This window comes from Marmota marmota, unplaced genomic scaffold, assembly GCF_001458135.2.
Source record: "Marmota marmota marmota unplaced genomic scaffold, marMar, whole genome shotgun sequence".
Classification (NCBI taxonomy): Eukaryota; Metazoa; Chordata; class Mammalia; order Rodentia; family Sciuridae; genus Marmota; species Marmota marmota.
The window spans coordinates 37,123,668-37,151,622 of NW_026000037.1; the positions used below are offsets into that span (position 1 = coordinate 37,123,668).

At 33.9% G+C, this 27,955-nt stretch overlaps 1 protein-coding gene across 1 annotated transcript in view; it reads left to right on the plus strand.

The window, feature by feature from the left end:
* Mbd5 (methyl-CpG binding domain protein 5) overlaps positions 1 to 27,955 on the plus strand; it is a 405,383-nt gene that overhangs the window by 209,931 nt on the left and 167,497 nt on the right. The window contains exons 3-4 of the mRNA XM_015479159.2: positions 5,464 to 5,497; positions 10,089 to 10,209. The gene's annotated coding sequence lies outside the window, so the exon portion shown is untranslated. The remainder of the gene's footprint in view (positions 1 to 5,463; positions 5,498 to 10,088; positions 10,210 to 27,955) is intronic.

Consider the following 27,955-nt stretch of genomic DNA (forward strand, 5'->3'; position numbering starts at 1 on the left):
GCTTTCTGCTGACATCAGATCTCTGCCATGTTGGTATCCTATGCGAATGGCAGCATTTCGTTCCCCTTGCCGGGCAACCAAAGCAACAGGTGAGTCCTGACTGGCCCTCAGCAGGACCCGTACCGAGAAGCAGTTTCCGCGGGCTCCTAGCCCTGGCCCAGGGAAGTTCCGGGAGCCGGAACTCGGCCGCTCCGTGCTCGGTGTAAGCTCCTATAAGTGTAAGCTCCAAGAAGCAGTCCCCGCGGGCTCAGTTCCGGGAGCCGGAATTCTGTATTTCACTTTTTAGCTGGTCTTACTGGCTTTATGTGTGGTTTAAGTAGTGTTCCAATAACACTTCCATTAACTCCATGAGATCCTGCATCTTTCCCCATATTGACTTAGGTTAACTTGTATTATTCAGAGCCATAAATACATCGGATACATTTATACCCTTCAGTAATTGGGAAAACAGACCAACCAAATTTGTCATGAAGGGTAAGAACAGGCTCTTTAGTGCTGGGCAGAAAAGCATATATGAGTAGGGTCCAATTTGTGTGTGATCTGTACCTTAGTAGGTATTTTATACTGTGAGAACTTTTGACTGAGTATATTCAGACAATGAGACTCTCTGTCTTGTCTTTATAGTGTTCTGAGTATGAGAACTGTGACTTTCTGGGTGATAAATTCTGAAGATTTTCAAGTTTATTTTAATACCTTCCCCATCTTACATACACTCATCAACTATGACATTTATTTTAAAGTACTATAAAAGTGCACTTGGTGGGAGAAAGAATGTATATAAACTTGACTCAATTGAAAAAAAGTGAAATGGTTTCTCAAAATAGCAAGATAGAAATTCATAACATTAACTAAATTGAGCTGCCAGTATTGATAGTGATGTTTATTTAGCATGAATAATATTGTGCTATCCAAGAAAGATATTTTTCTATGCAATAAATATGAAACAAAAGAATCTAGTACCAGCTGACTCACCATTATGTTATAATAGATGCCATAGGCACAAGTATATACCAAGGAAAAGAAAGCCCTGGTGACAGGAGTAGGTGATCCTCAGGTGCAATTAACCACTCAATGCACAGATTAATTTAGTATAATCTATCACACCATGAAGTGCTGGGAGCCATTAGCCAAGTAGGTATGACAATTTCCTTGCCAGCGTACCCCATGTTGCTGACATTTTGCAGTGACATTGAATGTAGTTGACCTTGCTCAAGGACCAGGGCGGATTAGGGTGTTCCCGGTTTAACATAATCGTGTTTAGGGCGTTCCCAGTTTAGGTTCCAGGTTTAAGGTTTAAGATTATTCCTGCTGGGAATAGGGCGTATCCTGCTGCCTAAGTTCCCCTTGAGTTCTCAGGGATTCAGACAGTATATTTTGGGAGACAGAAGCCCAGTGGAGGTGAATTTGGGAGAGAACGTGGATTTGGGCAGAGAACGTGGATTTCCCCAGAACGTGTTTGTAGACGGCTGGTGTGAGTTCGGGAATAAAGAGTTGCTGTTTGAATCTACAAGCTGTGTGGTGGCTCGTGATTGTGTGCCCAGCCAGACTGCGGCATTTGTGCCCAGCCAGACTGTGGCAATGAAGTAGAAATGATAAAAAAAAAAAAGAACAGTAATCTAGTAGTGGGGGATACTGATGGATTCTAAAGGTCAAATTTTATAAATACTAATTGAGTAACATAATTTTTAAAGACTAATGTTATGCAAATACTTTTTCTAGACTTCCTATGTGTTTTTTAGGTTCTGAAATTAAAAAATAACTCTCATCTTAATCTACAGTGATAGTGGGCATGCGCTCATGCGCTCGCTCGCTCTCTCTCTCTCTCTCTCCTGGAAGATTAATTTTCTGTATTTTTGTCTTTGACAAATAATTTTGTGCTGATCATAAATAACTTCTGCTAGTTTTTGAAGCTGTTTTACTTAAATATCATATTGTTATTGAACTACTTTTATGCTTAAACATACTCAACCAAACTGTAAGCTTCTTGATTTCTGATATCCACTACAGTTAATAGTGGATTTAGGAGATGTATCCAAGATGTGTTTTTTTCTTTGACTTCAATTGATACAAACTCAAGCTTTTCCAGATTAAGAAAAATTAACTTGACTCCTATTTAATGTATAGTACATTTATCTCACAAAACTGTACAAAGCCTTTGTAGCAAATGTTAATTATCGCCCCTAATTCTAAATGTATGAGTACTTCTTCCAACATAGGCTAAAAGTAAAATTTCAGGTTCATGTTTTAAAGGCTTTCTAAAACAATAATGCTCGTGAGAATAATATTCATGAGGGCCTTAATAGACCTTCTTTCATTTTATCAGGACCAAGCCATTTGAATGGTTGTCCATTTTCAGTATAGCAATCCTGACTCCTACCTCACCCATTATTCTTTTTTTCTTTCTTATGAGACCACCCAGAATGGTCCCTCATCCATTTGACATAATCACTGGTGCTGAGTCCTACCTTGTGTTCTAAGTAGAGCACCAAAGTGAAGCTATATTTCTGTTTGAAATGACATTAAATGTTGTTTAATGTCACTGAAGTAGGTGGCTTAAACCCCCGTGGCACAAAACTTCAATTTCTTAAATCCAGTTTGCATCAGAGCCCTAATTAAGGCATTGTTGTTCATACTCTGCCCATACTAGTGTAGCTGGATCATGTCTTTTTCAAATATGCATAACTACTTTATTCATATGGAATTCATATGTTGCATAATTTACTTTTTTCCCACCTTTTGTAATTTAGACAGTCTTCATCACAATGTATTTTAGAATATTCTTCTCAGCCCGAAACATAACCTGGACTCATTAGCAATAATGGCTCATTTCCTTGCAAGTTTCATCCTATCTCTTCACTTCAGCCTATGCAACTACTGGTATTTATATTTGAAGAGATTTGCCAATTCTGGATATTTCTTACAAATGGAATCATACAATTTGTGGTCTTTTTTGACTGGTTTCTTCCACTCAGTATAGTATTTTTATTGTTCATACAATACTGTAGCATTATCAGTATTTTATTCAATTTTATTGCCCAGTAATATCCTACATGTGTATACCACATTTGATCTACCCATTTATTAACTAATGAACATTTCACTTTCTATATTTTAGCTATAGTGAATAATTATACTATGATTATTTGTGTGCAGGTTTTTGTACAAAAATTTTTCATTGTTCTTTGTAACATAACTGGGCATGGAATTACTAAATGTTATATAAGGTTTGAATCTTAAATGTCCCTCAGAGGCCTGTATGTTAAAATCTTGGTTGCCATCTTGTGGTGTTGTTGGGAGATTGTGGAACTGGAACCTTTAAGAGTAGGGCCTAGTGGAGGGAAGTTAGGTCATTAGAGACATGCCCTTGAAGAGCACATGGGGACCCGTTCCTTCCTGTCTCTCTGTTTCCAAGCTGCCATGGGGTACACAGACCTCCTACACCACACATGCCTTCCATGATGTATTATGCCACAACAGGCCCAAAGTAAATGGGGCCAAATAATTGTGGACTTAAACCTCTGATACTATGAACCAAAATAAATCTTTTTTCCTTTATGTTGATGATCTCAGGTATTTTGTCACAATGAAAGATAGCTGAATAGCATACTGAGTCATACAGTGACTCTGTATTTAACACCTGAGCAACTATTACACTATTTCCAAAAAGATTGTCCTGTTTTACAACCCTGTCAGGAGTGTATGAGGGTTTCAGTTTCTCCATCTTTGTCAATATTTGCCATTATCTGTCTTAGTGAACTGGTACCAGGTTTCAAGAGTTCTTTATATTCTAAATACAAGCTTATTTCAGGTATATGATTTGCAAATATTTTGTCCTATTCTGTGGAGTGTCTTTTCACTTTCTGTGTGTTTCTTAAAACATAGTTTTTTATTTTGATGATGTAAAATTTATTGATTTTTTTTCCCTTTAAGATTTTCTCATTTCCATCATGTGTATTTAGGTCTATTATCTTTTTTGAGTATGTTAAGAGGAACAGGCTCAACTTCTTTTTTAAAAAACATGGGTATCCAGTTATCATACCACCGTTTGTTTAAAAGGTTTTTCTTTCTCCACTGAATTTTCTTGGCACCATTGTTGAAAATCAATTCACTATAAATATGAGTGTTTCTTTTCAATTCTTTTGAATTCATCTACATATATATCTCTATGGCCTGTGACTAAGCACCTCTATATCTGTTGAAACATCATAATTTTTATTTAGGTTTGATAAGTTTGAAATAAAGAAATAGGAGTCTTCCAACATTTTTCTTGTTTTTCAACATTGTTTTGTCTACTTGGTTAGTTGGGATTTTGTTTGTTTGTTTGTTTTTGCTATTTTGAGTTCTTTCAATTTCCATGTGAACTTGAAGATCACTTGCCAATTTCAGCAAAGAAACAGGCCTGGATTTTGACCAAGACTGCATTGAATCTGTAGATCAATTCAGGGAATATTACCATCCTAACAATATTAGGGCTGAGAACCATGATCATGAGATGCCTTTATATTTGCTTAAATCTTTGATCTCTCTTAACATTGTTTTGTGGTTGTTAAAGTGTAAGTTTGTACTTCCTTTGTTATATTTATTACTGAATATTTTATTCCAATATGATTTTAAGTGGAATTATTTTTTCATTTCCTTTCAGATGATTCATTGCAAGTTTAAAGAATATAACTTTTTTAAAATTTTATCTTAATCTTGTATCCTATAATCTTGCTGATAGTTTTTTACAAGACTCCATTGGCTTTTCTATGTACAGGATCATATCATATGAATTAGTTTTACTTCTTCCTTCTCAGTATGATTCACAGTCTTAACTATTTCCCTTGCCAGATCCTTCAGTACAGTGGTGAATAGAAGTGGCAGGCAAGAGTAGACATCCTTTTTCTTATTCCTGATCTTGAAGGAAAGTACTCATTCATTCACATTTAAATATAATGTGAACTATAGATTTTTTTTTCATAGATAACCCTAATGATTGTGGAAATACCCTTGTATTTCCAGTTTATTGAGTATTTTTTACATGAAGAGGTATGGGATTTTGTCAAATGCTTATTCTGTGCTCCTTTATGTTATCGTCATATATATTACTATATGTCATATATTACTATATGTCATATATATTATTATATGTCAAACTTTATTTACATTCTTGTTTTGTATATTTCCTTTTTAAGTCAGTTAAGAGAAGAAAGGAGAAGAAATGTGCATACATACTGTCTATTATAATTACCTTTACCTTTACTGCTTTTTGTATTTAAAACATGGGTATTGTTTAAAGTTAAATTACCAACTGAGGCCCTAAAGAACTTTGTTAGTATTCTTTGTAATGTAGTTGTGTTTTTTCTTATTTGAGAACATACTTATTTCAACTTAATTTTTAAAAGATAGCTTTTGCTGGATGTAAGAGTCTAGGTTGACGAGTTTTGGGTGGTTTTTATTTTATTTTTCCTATTTTTCTTTCAGCACTTTGTATCATCTCACTGCCTTCTGAAGATAAGTAAGTTGCTGATCTCATTGGTATTGCTTTGTATGAGACAAATCCTTTTTCTCTTACTACATTTAAGATTTTTTTTCTTAAACATTTTTACCATAATGTGTCTTAAGTAGGATCTCCTTGTGTTTATCTTATTTGGAGTTTGTTGAGTTTCTTAGATATGTTCAATCTATAATTTTCATTATATGTGGAAAGTTTTCAGATATTATGTCATTGAGTGTCTGTTTCTTTCTCTACTTTCCTTTTGCTACTCTCATTATGCATTTGTTTCTGTTTAGTGATTGCCAACATTTCTCTGAGGTTCTGTTCATTCTGTTTTCTGTGTTCTTCCCTCATGTAATCTCTATTCATCTTTCTTCCATTTCACTGATTCTTCTGCCAGCCCAAATCTGTGACTGAGCTCTATATCTGCTGAAACATCATAATTTTTATTTAGCTCTTTAAGCATAGTTTCTTTTAGTTATTTGAATGTATTATGTTTAAATGACTTCTTTAAAGTTTTTGTTAAGTCTGACATTTGGGTCCTCTCATAGGCAGTTTCTGTTCACTGCTTTCCCACCCCCACCCCTGTGTATAGGTAATATTTTCTTGTTACTTTGCATGTCTTATAATATTTTGTTCAAAACTGGACTTTGGGGATAGCTACATAGTATCTGTTTGCTTCTTTATCTGTTTAGTGACTTGGCTGGATTATTTTAATCAAGCCAGTTTCACCAAATATGTAACATTTTTGGTGTTACTTCTTAGGAGGCACACCTTGTCTATGCATATATTCACCCTGGGATGCCAACTGTTATGACAGTTCTCTTCGACTGTCTTTTTCCCTGTTATGCCTTCTGCCTCTATTAATTGTGACCATCTGTTAACTTTCACTACTTGCTGGTGGAATGCTCTGTTGTTTTCATTAATTCTCCCAGTCACAAATTACTTGAACAGTTTGTTCCAATTAAATTCTAATCTCTTTATTAGAGTAATTTTTCAGACCATTCTTTGAAGTTTATTCTGACCTCAAAAAGACTCTTCTTACTTGTCACTTTTCTTGATTCTCTCTAATATTCTCATTTCTATAGGTATATTTTTCTTTCTATTTTTTAATAACTAATATCCAATCATTTTCTGCTGTTCACTGGTGTGGCCTAACCCTTGTCTCATTTCTTTTCCTGAAGTTACTAGATACTAGCCTCCTCTTACTTTCTTACTACCAAAATCTCCATTGTTTCAAGAGCTCCTTGAGGCATATGCTTTTTTATACTCTATTCTAAATAGTCATTTCTTTTGGGAAGAGCTTTGGAACTTTCTGATCTATGGCCTTTTTCTTCCCCTGGGTAAAATCTCTGAGCCAATTCTCTGAAGCTAAGGGCAGGAACAGTTTTCTTAGAGTAACACCTCTATTTTATGAACAGGGCAATGTGCAGAACAGTAGCCTCTAATCTTCTTGGTTTGCTTCTTCCAGCATAAGAAAAGGATGATGTGGGTCCCAGTGTTTTCAGTCTACTTACCTGAAGTAGAACTTCTGCTAACCAGGTAGAGCTCAGTGTAAGAAGGCAGTCCGTGACTTCTCAGCTATGCTTGCTTAGAATTTGAACTCTGCAGCTTGTTGCTGGGATAATGATGACTGGCCCCTCCCTGAGAGATAAAGCCATTGGCTTGGAGCTTGGGAGAGAAGGACCCCTATATTTTTGGCCACACCTACATGGAATGGAGTCCCTGTTTTACTGAGCTAGTGGGTGAGAGTGAGAGAGGAATGTGTTGTAATTCAAGTGCCACTTACTTTTGTTGTTTTTTCCAAGTGCTAACCAACTCTTACATAAGTGTTTTTTTTATTAGTTGTGTGCAATTAAGATGATTTCCAATAATTTTAAATAATTTTGTTTTCATAATTTTTGCCAGTTGTGGTTATTTTACTGGGAGCTCTTCATTCCTCGTCCATTCCAGAAGGAGATATGAGCTACCTTTCTGTTCTTCTCAGAAGGATTTTTATTATTACATGATTTATACTTATCAATACATTACTTATAGCTCTAGAAATCACCATCATCATTCCATTAACCACTTTGTATACTACGTATTAATGACTAACAGCATTCTCAACTATCAATAATATATGCATGGTCTTAGAACCAACATGTATGAAAAGGGATAACCTAACTTAAGTTCACCTGTTTATATACTTGATATTTTATAAGCCATCTTAGTTGTTGTCATGCTACCACCACCAATTCAATATGACATTAAAAGAATGGGGAAAATCTCCCCTTTCTCTGAGAGAAGATGATTTCTCAGTTAATCCATACTAAGATGGCATGGCCAGGCCTTTCTTCCTTCTTCCAGAGTCATTTGCTTCCCAGAGCTTTCCTGGCAAACGGTGATCTTTGCTTTGTCCCCTAATGAACTTCAGTGAAAAATTATGCAGGGCCCTAAGAGTTCTACTGTACTACTGCAACCCTTACTTCTCCCCTCCCAATCTCTGTTAACTACTAATCCTCCATCCTGATTTAACCAAGAAAAATGGAGAAACAGACGTTCAGCTCTCTTGCTTGATTAAGCCTAATATATTTTATATACAAAATATATTAAAAGTTCTGTTTTATTCCATTTCCTTGGATTATTTTTCTGTTTTGTTTAATTACTAATATCCTGTCATTTTGTTGTTAGATCATACTTTACCCACATGCAGGGTTTATAGGCTTCCACAGTATATCATCCCCATTTTCAAAAATGTCTGGGAGCCTGTAAAATAAACTTCAAACTCATCAGGAATTCATTTGTAACCTTTTATATTTGTACAGTTTACTTTCTTGTTTCCTCTGCAGTCTTCTCCCTATGCTCCATTTATCCTGGGCCAACAATTTGCTACTTTCTCCAAACATAACATTCATTCCACATATCCATGCTTTTGCTTTCATAGATATTTAACCAAGCAATTGACAGAATATCCTAATAATAACATGAGGTGCCAGAGATGCACATACTAAATCAATACCTTTATATTTGAAGATTTTTTAAAAGCTCTTCAATTGATTCTAAGACTACTTAAGAGCTTTAGCTATGTTGTTTTGTCTTCCTACAGTATCCTCCCTATCACTTGCTTTCACTTTGCCTGACAGAATCTTGCTTAACCAAAGCAAATAAAAGAAAAAGAAAAAAAACAACTAAAATATTATCTTTTCTGAAAAAATTCTCAACTCTGTCTTTATTCGTAATCTGATAAATATTTGTTGTAACTCTTGGCTAATTCGTATCAGAGCCCTCTTTCTGTGTTTAGGGAGTACTCTGCCTTCTGAGTCAGAGAAAATTCCTGGCCTGGAGGCTCAAAATACCAACTACTCGGCCTCTCTTTACACACTGGGCATGAGCTCACAATCAAGACTTTGCCAATCGAACACACCCTCCATGAATACTGAAGCAAAACTAGAGACATGAAAACACAGAGACTGCAGACTCCATTTCTGGAGATAGATAGATAGATAGATAGATAGATAGATAGATAGATAGATTCAAACTCTGTTATGATTATTTCTTTGAAGTTTACATAAAATTGTCCAGCTTTAGCTTACAGGACTTTGGGAAAATGGTAGCTTTAGTTCTCAGTTATGTCAGGTCAGGAGGATGGAAGAAAAATTAGAAATGGTAGTTTGGGGAGTTGTGGCTATATATTGGAAGCAACTAGAATAATTCAAGTTTCATTCCAGTTTGCAGATAAATGACAAAAACTTCAGACAATGAACAGGGTAATACTCTACTAACAGGTGCAGTATAGTTTCCCACTGAAACAAAATTTCTTTTGATGGTCACCTCACTTTTGATTCTTGTTTACAAAATAAGTCTGCTTTCATTAGATTGGGCCTGGTTATTTACAGAAGTGTAGGAAAAATAGTAATTGACCACATGGCCATTTTAAAATTTGCTTTGGTGGAAATTTTCATAAGGAATCTTATTAAGCTTTGAAAAGCCTTTTGAGAGTAGGAAGCCAACTATTGGCTTGGCCAAGATTTTGCCACTTGTACCGTTAGCCACTTGCCACTTGTGATAATTACAGAATTGAGTGAATTCCTCTAATCTCAAGGTCCTCAAGGTTTTCTAAATTCTCTGGACTTGCCCAGAAGTGATCATCTATACTCAGTTGTAAGAATAGGAAAGCTGTAAGCCAGGTATCAGACAGGTATTCCAAGAAAGCTGATAAGCATTGGCTTCACAAAGCCAACCACAATGCCTTAAATTACTAAATCTGGTTACATTTGATTCTGTGCACATAATTCTCAAATGTGCCATTCAGATTCAAGCCTTTGTAATATAATCAGTGTTTCTACTTCTGTCCTACTATAAGAAGAACAGATTCTTATTGCATTCATGCAATGATGTTCTAAACTCAATAATAGTATACATATATTGGAGGAAAAATTAATTTTGCTTACAAAGTTATCATCTACCAACGTGCTGCAAATTATAGACAACTTAAGGGTAAAAAGAAAAAGGTTTCCTTAAATCTGAAAAACAAAACAAAACAATAAAAAAGCAATATTTCAAATAAAAACTCCATAAAAATCAATTAATTCAGTCCTATATACTTAATTCTAGCTCTGTTTGATCTTAGGTTAACAGTTTGTGGATTAGCTTCTGAAGATCTGATGTGAATTCATTTGTCAAGAAAATTTGAGTATTTCTGTGACATACCAAAAAAGAGAAGAAAACAACCAACAATAACAACAGATAAGGTATTAACAGATTTTTAGTTTTGAACTTCATACAATTTCTGGAACACTAACCTTAATAACATACGCACATACAAATGTAAAGTTAAATCATATACTTCCTCTGTACTTTAACATAGCAAATAAACCTAATTAGTGTCACATTTCACATTTTACAAGGTAAGAATATTTAAGATTTTATTTTTGGAAGTCTGGCAAAAAAAGGTTAAAAGTTAAACATTTGATTAAATGGCATCACAATACTTAGTTATTCATTTAGTTAAAGACTAGAGTGACAAACTTTTTAAAGACAAATATGGAAGGATACATATGTGTGCACACACACTCAGACACACATTTACTCACACACACACACACATATACATAGAGATACACATATATCTGAGAATGAAATTAGTAAAGCAATTTCATTCACAGTGACCACAAAAAAATAAAATACCTAGGAATAAATTTACCAAGGAAGTAAATGAACCCAATAATGAAAATAACAAAATACTGATGAATGAAATTGAAGAGGACACAAATGGACACACACACACAAAAAAATGTTCCATGTTCATGGATAGGAAGAAGTAATATTGTTAAAATGCCCATACTACCCCCAAACAATCTACAGATTAAATGCAATTTCTATCAAAATACCAATGACATTCTCCACATAACAGAAAAAAAATTTCAATAATATGTGTGGAACTATAGAAGACCCTGAATAGCCAAAGCAGTCCTGAACAAAAATAGTGCTGGTGGTATTACAATAGCTGACCTCAAAACTCACTTTGGAGCTGTAGCAACCAAAGCAGAATAATACTGGTATAAAACAGACACATAGACAAATGAGACAGAATAAAGACCCAGATATCAATCTATATATATACGGCCAACTGATTTTCAACAAAGACACAAGAAGTTAACATTGAAGAAAGGAAGTGTCTTTAATAAATGGTGGTAAGTTGTACTGCAAAAGAAACAACTGGGAGCGTGAAGAAAAAACCTACAGAATGAGAGAAAATCTTTGCTAGCTACTCTTCTGCCAGAGGATTATACCCAAAATACATAAAAAACTTTACCCCCAAAAATCAAATAACCCAACTAATAAATGGGCAAATAAATTAAATAGATACTTCTCAAAGGAGAAGAGTAAATGGCCAACAAATATATGAAAAAAATGTGCATCATCATTAATCATTAGGGAAATGCAGATCAGAACTACGCTGGGATTTCATCTCACACTAGTCAGAATGGCAGTCATCAAGAATAAAAATAATAATAAATGCTGGAAAGGATGTGGAAAAAAACACTTTACATTGTTAGTGGGATTGTAATTCGTACCACCACAATGGAAGTCAGTATGGAGATCCTCAAAAGACTAGGAATGGAACCATCATATGACTCACTTCTCAGTATTTATCCTGATGAATTAAAGTCATCATATTACAGTGATACAGGCATGCATATATATGTTTATAGCAGCACAATTCACCTTAGTCAGACTATGGAACTAACCTCAATATCTGTCAATGTATGAATGGATAAAGAAAATGTGGTATATATAGACAGTAAACTTTTATTCAACCATAAAGAAAAATGAAATTATGTCATTTGCAGGAAAATGGATGGAACTAGAAACCATCATGTTAAGGGAAATAAGTCATGTGTTAAAGGTCATATGTTTCCTCTCATATGTGGAAGCCAAAGGGAAAAGAAATAGAAAAATCAAAGGGAGATTGGTCGAGGAAAGGGATGAATGAGTGGGAGGCTGGTAGGGGAAAGAAGTGCTGAGGAGTGGTATTGGACAAACTATATCATCATATTGTGTATTTTGTGTGTGTACAAATATGTGACAACAAATCCCATCAGTATGTACAACTGTAATGCACCAGTTTAAAAAAGGTAGGAAAATAAATAAATAGATAAGTGATGTTAAGAAAACTGGATATTCATATGCAGAAGAAAGAAACTAGAGCCCCATCTTTCACTATATAAAAAAATTATCTCAAAACAGATCAAAACCTTATATGTAAAACCAGAAGTTATGAAAATACCAGAAGAAAAAGGTTAAATGCTTCAAGATATTAAACTAGACAGGGCTTTTTTTTAATATATAAGAATTCAAATGCACAGGCAAAAAAATGACAAAACTTACAAATGGAATTACATCAAACTACACAGCTTCTACATGACAAAAGAAATAACCAAGAGAGAAAAGAGACAGCCTATCTGAGAAAAACTTTTAAGCCATTCATCTGAAAAGGAATTTATATCCAATACATATTAAAACTCCACCAAATAGCAAACAAACAAATAATATTATCTTAAAATGAACAAATGACTTGAATAGGTATTTCTCAAAAGAAGATATACAAATGGCCAGCATGACAAATTTTTTAGAAAATGTTCAACATAACTAATCATCAAGGAAATCAAAACCACAAGGAGATATCACCTCACTCCAGTTAGAATGGGCATTGTCAAAAGGACAAAAGATCACAGTGCTGGCAAGGATGCACAGAAAAGGAAACCATTTTACACACTTTGGTTAAAGAAAGAAAAAATTGAAATTGAATCATGTGATCCTGCAATTCCACTACAATGGAATATTACTCAGCCATAAAAACAATGACATTCTGTTATTTGCAGCAACACAGATAGAACTGGAAGCTTAGGTTAAGTGACAAAAGTCAGGCACAGAAAGTAAAATACTTCATATTCTCACTTTTATGTGGAAGCTGAAAAGTTTACTAATTGAAGTAGCAAATAAAATCATGATTACCAGAACATGGAAAGACTGTACTGGAGGGGAAGATGAAAAGAGGATAGTTAGTGGGTACAGGGGTACATTCAAGTAGGAGGGAAAACTTTTTATATTCTGTAGCACAATAAAACTATTGTGGCTGACATTATGGCAATTAATTAAATATTTCAAAATAAATTTGTTTAGACTTTCTATTAAATGAATGGATGAATTTATAAAGAAACCTGAGACTGTTTTTTTTTTTAAAGAGAGAGGAGAGAGGGAGAGAGAATTTTTTAATATTTATTTTTCAGTTTTCGGTGGACACAACATCTTTATTTTATTTTATGTGGTGCTGAGGACCGAACCCAGCGCCCTACGCATGCCAGGTGAGCGTGTTACCGCTTGAGCCACATCCCCAGCCCAAGACCTTTTAAGTTATGTGTGTGTGTGTGTGTGTGTGCACGCACATGCGTGTGATGCTGTAGATCAAACTCAGGGCCTTAAGCATGTTAGGAAAGCACTCTACCAGTGAGCTACACCCACAGCAACTTACATCTTTCCATTTTGAAAAGGCTTCAGTTTTTTAAATACAGATGATCTCCCACTTTTGTAGTTGTGTGAAAGCATACTCAAATGATGATTCTGTTTTTCACTTTGGGAATGTATTCAGTAGATTAGATGAGATATTTAGCACTTTATTGTAAAAAAGGATTTGGTGGTTGATTTGCACAACTGTAGGCTAATTAAGTGTTCTAAACACATGTAAGGTAGGCTAAACTATAACATTTAGTAGGTTAGCTATATTAAATGCATTTTAACTTGATATTTTCAACTTACAATGGGTTTATCTTAATATAACCCCATACACTTCATAAGTTGAAGTGTATCTGTAATCAAAAACATGATAAAGCCAAAAAAGCTTTTCCTTTTAATACAGAGTAAACCATTCTAGGGTTTCTATCCATACATTATCAAGCCCTTTAAAAAATTATAAATACATCCATCCAATTTTAGTTTCTTGAGTATACCTAAAATTTATTTTCTATAAACTTTTTGCAACAGTTTTACACCCGTTTGAGTTTTGGCCCTATTCTTTTCTTCTTTCTCATTCTGGAATAACCAGACATTTTACTTTCACACAAAATCACTCCCTTTTTCCCTTACCGAAAAGACATTCTCTGTATCATTAAACTCTTCCTCATTAAAAACACATATTACTTTCCTTGAATACTTTGAATATAAATTATTGTTTGCTTTTTATTATTTTTTGTAGTTTTTAACTACATGTGTATATTTGTGATAGTTTTAAGCCATCAGTAACTTTTCTTCTTTTTCTTCCCCACATCCCACCCCCTGCTTCCTTTCCTTTACTGGTCTCCCTTTGATTTCTATGACATCTCTTTGCCCCCATCTTTCTTTTCTTTTTTCTTCTCTTAACTCCACCAAAAGATTACTAGAGGAAAGACAAAAAATTGGCAAAATAGAGGTTAAAAAATCAACATACAAAAATCAATAGCCTTCCTCTATTCCAACAACAAATCTGCTGAGAAAGAAATCACCACAACAATTCCATTCCCCCCCCCCCAAAAAAAAAAAAACCCTAGGAATAGAATAAATTTAAGGAAGAAGGTAAAAGACTTCTATAATGAAAACTATAGAACATTGAAGAAAGAAAATGAAGAAGATTATAGAAAATGGAGAGACCTCAAATGTTCATGAGTAGACATGACATTAATATTGTCAAAATGGCCATATATAAAATCAATATACAGATTCAGTGCAATCCCATCAAACTATCAATGACATTCTTCACAGAACTTAAAAAAAAAAAAACCTAAAATCCATTTGGAAAAATAAAAGACCAATGCTGGAGGCAACACAATACCTGCCTTCAAATTATACTATCACTATATAATAGTAAAAACTTTATGGTACTGACCTAAAAATACATATATCAGTGATACAGAACAGAACACACAAAGAAAAACCAACATGGATATAGTCGTCTGATCCTTGACAAAGTTGCCAAAAACTCAAAAAAAAGACAGCCTTTTTAACAAATGATGCTGGAAAGACTGATTATCCATATGTAGAAGAATGAAACTATACCTGTGTCTCTTAGCCTGCACAAAAATTGACTCAAAATGGATCAAAGACCTAAGAATTGGACCAGAAACTGCAACTCCTGGAAGTAAACATAGGGTTAGCAGTACAGCATATAGGCACAGGCAATGACTTTCACAGTAGGATCCCTAAAGTTCAGGAAATAATGCCAGAAGTTGATAAATGGGATAGCATCAAATTATAAAGCTTCTGCACAGCAAAGGAAACAATTAGGAGTGTGAAGAGAGAACCTACAGAATGGGAGAAAATCTTTTCTAGCTAGTACTCTAACAGGGGATTAATATCCAGAATATATGAAGAACTCAAAAAACTTTACACCAAAAACATCAAATGACCCAATTAATAAATTGGAAAACAAATGAAATAGACACTAATCAAAAGACGAAATACAAATAGTCAACAAATATATGAAAAAATCTTCATCATCATTAGGCATTAGGAAAATGCACATCAGAACTACACTAAGATTTCATCTCACACCAGTCAGAATGGCAGTTATCAAGAATAAAAATAAGGGCTAGGGATGTGGCTCAAGCAGTAGCGCGCTCCCCTGGCATGCGTGCGGCCCAGGTTCGATCCTCAGCACTACATACAAACAAAGATGTTGTATCCGCCGAAAACTAAAAAAAAATAAATATTAAAATTTTCTCTCTCTCTCTAAAAAAAAAAAAAAGAATAAAAATAATAATAAATGCCGGAGAATTTGTATAGAAAAAGGAACACTTATGCTGTTGGTGGGAATGTAAATTAGTACAACCATTATGGAAGTCAGTATGGAGGTTCCTCAAAAGACTAGACAGGGAACAACTATATGAGATACCACTCCTCAGTATTTATCCTCAAATTTAAAGTCATCATAATAGTGGTACATGCATACCCATATTTATAGAAGCTCAGTTTATACCAGTTAACTGTGGAACTAGCCTCAGTGTCCATCAGCAGATGAATGGATAAAGTAACTTTTCTTTTATAGAGAAAATCTGGATGTAGAAAATTCAATTGTATATTACAATACCAGCACTCTGTAGGAGCAGACTAGCAAATTTTATGAATATACCATCTCACATTTTGTAGAGGCATATGCTTCCTCATAGTACAGTTTTTCAGATGGCAAAAAAAAAAAAAACATGTTTCTTAACAGAATCAAATATGTTTTGCCTCTCTATGCCATATGAAGATACCTAAAGTATATAAACTTGAACTTATGTTTAGTTTCTAATGTTTCAGAAATTATCTTACTTAGAAATTCATATCTAACTCTAAGGTTTCAAGGTACCAAAACTATTTTCGAAAACTGTTTTAGATAGATTATTATGAAACATGATTATTGTTGAAAAGTTCATTCATAAACTTTTATCTGACTTACGTCTGTTGAATTCATTTATTTTTAGCAACTGTCTTTGAATTGCTCAGAAAATTTTCATCATACATTAAATAAAGCTAGACGTTATCTGGTTTTATTTTATTTTTTTTATAAATCAGGCAAGTATCAAACAATCACAGCAGCAAACAGCTTTTAAAAAATAAGCAAACAGTATTCTCTTCCTCCCCCTTTTTAAAAAAGTATTGCCATATGCTTGATGTATGTCAAGCAGTTCATTTTTATCATACATTTTATTCTTAGGTTGAATTTATAATTGTGTAATCTTAAACATGTAGTAGAGATAAATGAATGTATTTGACTAATAAATATAGGTAGAATAAAATTATATGTAGGTATTATATCTAGTGCTGACAATTCTGAAGTTATACCTGGTTTTTAAAATTAATCCAACAATATTAAATTAATCTTATTTAACAAGAAGTAGTAAACCCACATGAATTTGAAGAGCATTTAAATTGGTTTCTATATTTTGGTGAGTTTAAACAATTTATTTATATAGTGCTTATTTTTATGAGAGTTGATTAAAATAGAACTCTTTTTAGGAATTATATAAATTAATTTGGTAATACCATCTAGAAGTGGGGAAATACATATAGCATAGATATACATACATATACAGACAAATGAAAATAAAAATCTTATCGTTTTCATTTCTAAAGCTCTAACCATGAGACAATAATATAAAATTGTATAATTTATAGAAAACAGCTCTTACCTTCTCTCTGTATTTATCTGAATTGTGTTTCTGTCAAAAATGGGCAAGTTGAACTTCTCTACTCAATGAAGTCTAAAGCTTCTTACCAATATTTGTAGAAAAGACTTTAAAACTTTCTTCACCCTGATAGGAAATCTTGTGGAGTCTGTGGACTGACTATGTTTTAGAAGGGAAACGGGAGTCATCTAGCAGTTGTTTAAAAGCCTCCAAAGGCCATTCCTAGCTAGCCTTACTCTTTTTTAGCCTCAGTTGGCAGACACTGAATCCCTTGATCACTGCTGATGGAGGTAGGGGCCAAAGTTCAAGTGACTTGGAGAGCTGAGGAGCTGGAATGGGAAGAGAAAGGGATAATGGGTAAACAAAGAGGTAGAACTTAAAAGGATAATAGCTTGAAAGGGGACCTACAAAACGAGCTAAAAAGAAGACTGAAAGTGGTAGGAGGGAAGAATGGTCCTAAGCAATGAGAAAGGAGAGGTCTTAGAGAAGCTAGTTTGGATACATCTTAAATTTTCTGAAGAGGTAATAGAGGCTCCATGTTATTGCAAGCAAAATTATGCTAACAAAAAGTAAACAGTTAGCAGAGCAAGGATTTAAGAAAAGAGATTTCCATCGCCTGAGAATTTCCCCTGGGAGCTGGATTAAAAGGTCTCACAAAGGCAAGATGTGGTGGGGCGTGCCTATAATTTCAGCAGCTTGGGAGGCTGAGGCAGGAGGATCAGGATCCAAAGCTCAAAGCCAGCCTCAGCAATTTATCAAGGCCCTAGGCAATTTAGTGAGACTCTGTCTCAAAATAAAAAAGGACTGAGGAAGTGGCTCAGTGGTTAAGCACCCATGAGTTCAATTACTGGTACAAGAAAAAGTCTTACAGAGGGGCACAGGAGAAAACTTTTTTTCTTTTCTTTTCTTTTTTTTCTTTTTTTTTTTTTTTGGTCCAGGCTGTCATGGCATCATAAATATTAAAGAAAAATTATCCATGATATCTTAAAAGATAGTAAGGAAGACTTTCAAGGGGGCATTCATGAAAAGTATAGGTAGCCATTGTGATGAGGTTTTATAGTTAGAGGAGAGAGATTGGGCTGGATTTATAGTCAAGTGGGGATTTATAACCAAGGAGCAGGGTGAGGGTCAGCAGATAGAAATTTACGTCTAGAAAGTATCAGTGGTAAGGGGAATTCTGGCTAAATCAACTTGATAAGACTATTGAAGAAGGCAGCCCAGGGTGATGCTACTCTGGGAAATAATCATATAGCAAGGATGAGAGATTTTCACTAAACTCATCCAACAGGATACTTGCTAAAACTGGATTCAACCTGCAGAGTCACTAGACTAAGGACAGTGACCAAGGTTGTTAGAGCTTAGTTACAAAGAGGATCAGAAGAGCCTGATAAAAACTTGTTCACAGAACTATTTCAGTAGTTCTTCAGCTATTATTCTCCCTATTCTAAACCAACCTGCATCCTGCTGCTAGATTAATGTAAGTAAGTGATCACTTTAATCCTGTTACTGCATTGCTCAAATCCCTTTCATAGCTATACATATCCACTTCCAGCAAACAATGTAAATAAGCACCTAGTAGGATCTGGTAGCATAGCTGACAGCTTCTTGCCACAGCTCAACATTTCTTTGATGTCTTTTGTTTTGTCTTTGAAAATTCACAAAAGATTTACAGAACCATTCCAAAATACATGTTTAACATAAGACTGATGTTTAAAAATTAGGTATCACTTTAATTACTGTATTTAATTTTTCATATTTTCAAATAAAATTTATTTAGGGAGATGCCTCATGTTTATCCTGACCTTTTTTTTTCTTTTTTTCAATGTCCCATTAGTATACTTTGTCCTGTTTGAAGAGTTTGCATATATAGAAGAGATTTTAGATAACCACTTCATATTTAAGATTCTCAGTTATCTGGCCCTAATCCAAACTTTCCATCTTATAATTTACTGCTTGCCTGCATTGATCCTCTGATAAATCCATCCATTTACCCATCTATAACCATTTACCACATACCCACTATGTACCAGGCACTCCCTTCTAAAGATATTTTGCAGTATATGCAGCTTAGATATCTTTGCTTTTATCCTTTCTCCCTACATGGGAACCTTTCTCCTTGTATTGAAATGTAAATTCTTCAAGACTAATTTAAATACTAGCTTTTTCCTAATTATTACTGCATTCTGAATTCCTACAATACTTGATTTTATATATATATAATATGTATAATATATATATACACACAAATATAAAAAGTTATTGTAAAAAAAGTTATTATATGTATAAATACTTCATATTTGTAAGCATCTTGCACATAAAATTTTAATAAGAGTTCAACATGCAGAGAGGCATGTAGAGTTCATTTGGTTAAAATTTAACTTGTGAATTATTATTTGACTTTCTCTGTAGCACTTTGGTAACTGTGAACTTATTCTATGGGTACAGCCTTTGCACAAAGTATTTGTTGAATTGGTTTTGTTCCACCCTATTTTGAATACACATATTACTTTCATCATAATTCAATAGCCAACTAAATATCATCCAAAATTTAATACAGTGGGTCAAAAGTTATATATCTTTTTAGGTCAAAATCAGCAAAACTAGTAGGAAAGTCAAGTACAAGAGAATTTGAATTCCAAGATGATTTTTTTTTCAATGTCCCATTAGTATACTTAGTCCTGTTTGAAGAGTTTGCATATACAGAAGAGATTTCATATTTAAGATCTTCAGTTATCTGGCCCTAATCCAGACTTACCATCTTATAATTTACTGCTTGCCTGCATTGATCCTCTGATAAATCCATCCATCTACCCATCCACAACCATTTACCACTTTTGAGAGACAAAACCCATTAAGAGTATATTTATTAAAATATCAGTCTCTTCAAATTCCCAGTTTATAACTCTTGCTTACTGAAAGAGTTGTTGATTTTATTTACCTGAAATTTAAACGTTATTTTTCTTAAGTGATAATCATTTTATTACTGTTTTAATTGGCATTAAACTTTTCCCGGTGACCCTGATATTATAATATTATAACTTGTTTTTAAGCAGAGAATATCATTCTTATTCTACTATTTTCTTCCTTTTAAAAAAATTGTAGCTTGATATTTTTATTTCTTTCTTTTTTTGGATAACAGGTGTTGAACCCAGTGGCACTTAACCTTTGAGCCACATCCCCAGCCCTTTTAATTTTTACTTTGAGACAAAGTCTCACTAAGTTGCTAAGGCTGGCTTTGAACCTGAGATCCTCCTATCCTCAGCCTCCTAAGTCTCAAGGATTACAAGCATTTTCCACCATGCCTGGTGATTTTTTCATTTGCATTGGAATTTTTTTTATTGTGAAAAAATGTGTACATTCATGCTGGTAATTATTTTCACATAATTGTTTTCATTGCTGTCATCAGGTAATGGTAATGAAGATGAAACCAAATGGTAATCATAATGAAACCAAAAGTCAGCCTCATTACATAATTATCTGATCCTTTACCTAAAGGAACCTAATGTGGAGATAGGACATAACAGATGGAGCACAAATACCATCTAATATTTATTTTAGCTATGCTTATTCAACTTCTGAGATATGAAAAAGGAGTTGAACTGATGTTTACCTCTTGTTTAGCCATGAAGAAAAGAATTGCCAGTCAAATGAATCCTGTAAACCTGAAGAAATCTTATATAAGAAAACAATAACTTTTTTAAAGCCTGTGAGCTTATTCAGAGCATCCTTATATTTCCAATTTTATTCTGACTTCAAAGTATTTTATTTTACAAAATTTATAAAATCAGCTTTTATGTGAACAAGATATTTTTTTCAATTTCCCTTTAAATGGTATTCTATTTATAAGTAATAAAATATTTGTATACTCTATACTAATTGAGCCTGATAAAATTCACTTGAAAGTATTACAAATTACATATTTTCAAAAGGTTTTAAAAATATTTATGAGCTTGATTTCAATGGGTAAGGTAGAGATTTGGGGGTTCTGTCATTACTGACCTTTTTTATTTGGTGGATAAGGGAGCCCAATGAGCTGTTGTCAGATTCACAACCTAAAACGGTTTGAACAATTATGTGTTCTTATATTTCAATACAAAACATTTTCACATATGATATCTAACATGTGCAAACTTTCTTAATAAGGCATTTTAATTTTTGTTCAAAAATAATTAGTCATAACTGTTACCAGACATTTTGCTTTGAGAAGTTAATCTTACATTATTAAAAGTTATTGTAATGTCAGTTAACATTTGTATACTGTTTTAAGTTTACCAGATGTTTTTATATTTATTAAATCTCTTGATCCTTGAAACATTAAAGATCAATATATATAAGATAGGTAAGAGCTAAGACTTTTCTTATTGCAAGGAAGAAATCTTTCCCAGTCCCAGCACTACCTGTTTGTCTCCTGCCACACACACCACACATACATTGGCATAGGCAAAAAAAAAGCATACGTTGAGTTTTAGGATGGAGTAAACTCATTTTCTCTGGATTGGCTCTATCTTCAGCTCGACACTTGGTGGCCCTTGGTGGCCCTGACAGTTTTGAGGATCATTGACCATGATTTGGTTAAGTGCCTTTCCCGGGACCTATCATTATGAACAAAAAGAGAAGGTTATCCTGATTGTCATTGGTAGTTAGACCCATCCAGCAGCTGGGGTGAATTACCCAAAGGAAAATTTGTATGCAGTTAAAAGGTATTTCTATAGTTCCAGGGTTTATCTTATCTGTGATTACCATATATTGAGAGATTTTTTTGTGGAATATGCAAAGCAGGCAACTTAAATAAATGGGTTAAATATGAAAAAAAGAAGCAATGATAACCTACTTTTACTATATTAAATACTATCCCAAAACAATATATAAAGAGATTTCTCATGTTAAAAAAGAAAGAAATAGCAAAGAATGGCGTGAAGGCAAAATAATAGTCCAGCCTAGCAATTACTATCATCTCCATTTTACAGATGAGAAAAATGGTTACTCAGAGGCTAAATGACCAACCCAAACCTAGGTCTTATGATTACAAATTTTGCTTTACCCCATCTTAAAGATAAGAAAAGAGAAGTGATTCCAGGTATTACATTTATTTCTTATCTGTGATTTGAAATAGAAGGAGGCATCAGTGTTTTTAAGTGATATTTGAGTCTACCCTCTATGGAGTGATGGGTTGAACAAGATATTTTTGGAAAATAGAATGTCTCAAGATCTGTGTTATGGAGATGGGAAGAGGTATAGTAGACTGAATTGTTACAATCCAAAGCTAGGAATTTTGGAATAATAAATAAAAATAGCTAACCTTTGTTAACCACTTTCTATGCCTCAGGCATTTTTCTAAACACTGTTCATATGTCATTTAACACTCACAGGGTTCCTGTGAAATGATGAATTTTACAAATAAGGAAGCTTAAGCAAAAAACAAACCAAAAAAAAAAAAAAAAAAAAACTTTGTCCAAGAAGTCTGGAACCCATGTTCTTCTTCCTATTGTGCCTATTTTTGTTTATCATTAATGCTTAAAGAAATGATGCTTAGATACCTGCCGGGTTCTGACTGACTTCCATAGCAAATGTTTTGTCTGGTACAATACCTGTTTTCTAAGAACTTACTCTATAAATTTGTCTATTGCAGCAATTCATGCGAATTTATAAATGCCTACTCAATTTCCATAAACATTATGTTTAAAGTTACTTTTTATTTTTGTTTTATTTTTAATTCTTTTTAGCCATTTTTTGGCATTTATGGAAACTAATATTTTAAAATGGCATGATGACATGGAACCTCAGTGTAGTTTTAATTTGCATTTCTCTAATTGCTAACGATGTTGAACATTTTTTCATATATTTCTTGACCGTTCATATTTCTTCTGTGAAACGCCTGTTCAGTTTCTTTGCCCATTTGTTGATTGGGTTATTTGTATTTTGGTGTTTAATATTTGGTTTTTGGTGTTAAGTTTTTTGAGTTCTTTATATATCCTAAAGATTAATGCTCTATCTGAGGTGCAGGTGGTAAAGATTTTCTCCCATTCTGTAGGATCTCTGTTCATATTCTTAATTGTTTTCTTTGCTATGAAGAAGCTTTTTAGTTTGATGCCGTCCCATTTATTGATTCTTAGTTTTACTTATTGAGCTTTAGGAATCTTGAGGAAGTCTGTTCCTTAGCCGATATGATGGAGAGTTGGGTCTACTTTTTCTTCTAGTAAGCCCAGGGTCTCTGGTCTAATGCTAGGTCCTTGATCCACTTTGAGTTGAGTTTGTGGGTAGGGTGAGATATAGGGGTTTGATTTCAATTTACTACATACGGATTTCCAGTTTTCTCAGCACCATTTGTTGAAGAGGCTATCCTTTCTACAATGTATGTTTTTGGCACCTTTGTCTAGTATGAGATAACTGGATTTATGTAGGTATGTACTGAGATTCCATCTCACTCCAGTTCGAATGGCAATTGTCAAGGATACAAGTAGCAATAAATGTTGGCAAGGATGTGGGGGAAAAGGTACACTCATACATTGCTGAAGGGACTGCAAACTGGTGCAACCACACTGGAAAGCAGTAAGGAGATTCCTCAGAAAACTTGGAATGGAACCACCATTCAACCCAGCTATCCCAGTCCTCAGTTTATACCCAAAGAACTTAAAATCAGCATACTACAGTGACGCAGCCACACCAATGTTTATAGCAGGTCAACTCACAATAGCCATGCTATAGAATCAACCTAGGTGCCCTTCAATAGATGAATAGATAAAGAAAATGTTTATATACATGATGGAATATTACTCAGCTATAAAGAAGAATGAAATAATGGCCTTTGCCAATAAATGGATAGAATTGGATGATAATATGCTGAGTGAAATATGCCAGTTTCAGAAAAACCAAAGGTCAGATGTTCTCTCTGATATGTGGATGCTGACCCATAACAAGGGAGGGTAGGTTGGAGAAGTATAGAAGTTCATTGGATTAGACAAATGGGAATGAAGGAAAGTGAAGTGGGATGGAAATAGAGAAGAAGGTAGAATGAATTGGACACAACTTTTCCTAGGCTCATATGAATACTCGACCAATGTAACTCCACATCATGTTCAGCCACAAGAATGGAGTCAAAACTGTAAAGGATTGCACCCCATGTATGTATAATATGTCAAAATATACACTACTGTGATATATATCTAAAAGCAAAAACAAAACAATTTCCACCAAAAAAACCCATAATATTTCTATTTCTTGATTTTATTTTTACAGATACTTTACTAATTTTCTAATATTAAAGCTGTAGATTTAGATTTTTTAATCTTCTAACTCCTCACCACTAATGCAATACCTTCTCAATATATTGTTGATCATTATTTTCTAAATGTATAATAACTATTAATGTAGCATTGACATGGTTTTGGAACTATAAGTCAAGATTTTTTGAATTATAAGGGAGGTTAATACAATATTTGTATGTAATATTTTGTGAGTTTGCTGTCTGCATGAACATTGGAACATTGGAACCATTCTCCTGAGTACATTGAATGGGACGGTAGTTATATCCTGATTGCAGTATTTTAATGTTTAGTTACACACAGTATCATAAGTAAACTCATTTCTTGGCAGGTCCATATCATGTATCTAATTTTCTACTTTCTCTAAAATTAATTATTATTTTATTTTTCATTTGCTTGGTTGCCTATGTCCTTCACTATCAACTTGGGATTTCTTTTTGTTCCTGCTTTGATTTGGATCTCCTGTACTTAATGTCTTTTTCTTCTTGATTTACTCTCTCATTTTGATGGAGCATTTTCTATAGCTTTGACCTTGCCTGCTGAATATATCTTTATTCTCTACTGACATTTGATCGATGTTATGGTTAAGTATAAAATTCTAGTTTGGAATGAATTTACTTTTAGTATTTTTATGATCTCCTTCCATTGTCTGTTGACTTCCACTGTTGAAAAGTTGAAAGATACTCTAATTTCTGTTTTATGTATTTTTCCTTTGTAAAGCTTTTAGAATTTTCTATTTGTCCTTGAGTTTTGAAATTTTATTAGGATATGCTTTGGTGGATATTTATTTTCATTCATTTGGCTAGGTACTCAAAGAGCCCTTTTTAAAAAGAAACTTGTGTTCTTTAGCTCAGGAAATTTTTCATGAATTATTTCTTTGAATATTATTTTCCTCTTCCTTTTATCTATTCTCTTTTTCTGTTGTTTGGATATTGGTCCTCCTATTTTAGTCTTCTCAGTTTCTTGTCCTTTCCCCCTTATGTTCGATCTCTTACTTTCTACTTGCTGGGAGATCCAGTCTTTTTTATTTTATTATTATTATTTTTTTAACCAATCTTCTTCTGTTACTTGGATGAATAGAAACAGTTCTTCTTTTATATCTTTGGAGATAATGTTTTTGAAATTGTATATCCTTCAATAATTCTATTTCTTGTGTGTAGCCTTATTGTTAGAGGTTTTCCTCAGCTGTATAGTAGACATGGCTATCAGCTTGTATTTAAGATAGTAGGGAAAGGGATGCCTAGATAACACATGATTGGAGTTTAATAACTATGAATTCCCTAAACTGCTATTTTGTTTAGGAACCAACATCATTCTATTGAACAACTTTCTTTTTTGGTCAGTTAGATTTACCAAAGAAGAATCCTCCACTCTCCTACCTAGAGGCTATCAGATGGGCTAATACCAAAACAAGACTTGGGAATCTCAACATGTAATGTATAAAATTTCATTCAGTTCTTCAGTTTTCAGTACACTATCCTGCCCTCCAAAATTCTCCAAATTTTCCCAGTTCAAGAACTTTCTATTTTACCCTCTCCAAAGCATGCTAGGGTGATTAAGGGAATAGTACTTGACCAATCATGAATGGTAATAACTAGTTATAAAGTAACTAATTCCTAAATACACTTCCAACCAGGCTTGCTCTTATTCCCACCTTTATCTCACTTTCAAAAGTACAGTTGTCCCTTGTTATCCGCAAGGAATTTATGCCAGGATACTCTCAGACGCCAAAGCCCACAGATTCTCAATCCCTTGTTTCATGACATGCCACTTGAAGGTAAGCTACACACATCCTTCCATATACTTTAAATCTTCTCTAGATTACTTACAATACCTAAGAGAGTGTAAATCCTATGTAAATAGTTGTTGTGTAGTATTGTTATGGAAATAGTGACAAGAAAAAAATCTGTACATATTTAGTAAAGGTGCAGGGGTTTTTTTGTTTTTGACCTCCTTTATTTACTATATAGTTTCTTCTTTTTAACATTTGTTAGATTTGTGGTAAATAACTTTTTAAAAAGACAATTTCTATTTGGGAAAAATGAGAAATTACCAAATGCAACCCCTATTCTCAGTCTATACTCAGTCACCCCTATAAGCTGGATCTAAGTTTTATACTTATTGATCTCAAGCATATAAAACATTTTTGTCCATATCTAAAATGAACTGATTATCCAAATTTTTCCTAGCATCCCACCACTTAAATTTCTACAAATAAAGTAAAATAATCTTGTCAGTTTGAAGTTTCTTGTTCATTTCTGAATTAAAATTGAGTCAATTTGAGCTTTATAATAAGGTTTTACACCTATCCATTCTCTGCTTCCTTTCTACTTTTCCTCAAGTTCCTAGGGAGACTCAAATATTGTCAGCCATCGATGAGTAAGTATGGGTTTGTATACTCTTCTCTCTCGTTGTCAGCTTCCGCTAAGCCATTGCTTGGCCCTTGACTGCCAGAGTTCACCTAGGTATAGCTCCATTTACCTGACCTCTAGATTTATATACTGGATCTACTTCGGTGGGTCCTTGCCATTGTGTCCAGTGTCAAGGACCATCTATTCTTCACTCTTTTTCTTCAAACCCCTGTTTCCTTTTTATTTTCCAATTCTGTCTCAGTCACTTTTGCACACCTTTCATGGCAGAATAACTTTTCAAATGCTCTGCCATAATAATCTGGGAAAATTAGGATCCAAAGATGTCTTTCAATGTATCTTTCCAGGTACTTTCCTTGGCAATTCATTGCTTTTGGTACCCTACATTCAAAAACAGCTCCTTCAAGTTCTTTTTCTGCCTATGACTCATATCATTTCTCCTGTGTGAAAAACATCTGTTACATTCTCTTACATTTTGTGTATTCTGTTTTTTTATTGTACAAGGTTTATGTAAATGTATATGGTAGTATTCTCTTGCAATCTTATCTACTCTGGATTTTATTATGTAAGTTTTGTGGGGTTTTTTGTTTTGTTTTGTTTTTTAATTGTTGTTTTTTGGTACCAGGGATTAAACCCAGGGACGCTCTACTACTGAGCCACATCTCCAGCCCTTTTTGTATTTTATTTAGAGACAGGGTCTCACTAATTTGCTTAGCACCTTGCTTTTACTGAGGCTGACTTTGAACTCGAAATTCTCCTGCCTCAATCTTCCAGAACTGCTGAGATTACAGGTGTGTGGCACCAGGCCCAGCAAGTTTTGTGGTTTTGTTCTTGGTTTTGTTTGTTTTGTACTGGGAATTTAACCCAGGGGTATTTTATCAATGAACTACATCCCTAGCCCTTTTATTTTTATTTCAAGACAGGGTCTCACTAAATGGCCTTGCTAAATTACTGAGCCTACCTTCAAACTTGTGATCCTCCTGCCTCAGGCTCCTGAGTCTCTGGGATACAGGTGTATGCCATTATGCCCAGAACCATGTAAGTTTTATATAAATGAAGCTTTTAAAATCAGGTAGCTTTATATGTACTGATAAAATCAGTTCACAAAACTTAGGTGAAAAAAGCAAAGAAAAGTGTAAATAGCCTGCTCCATTTATGGATATA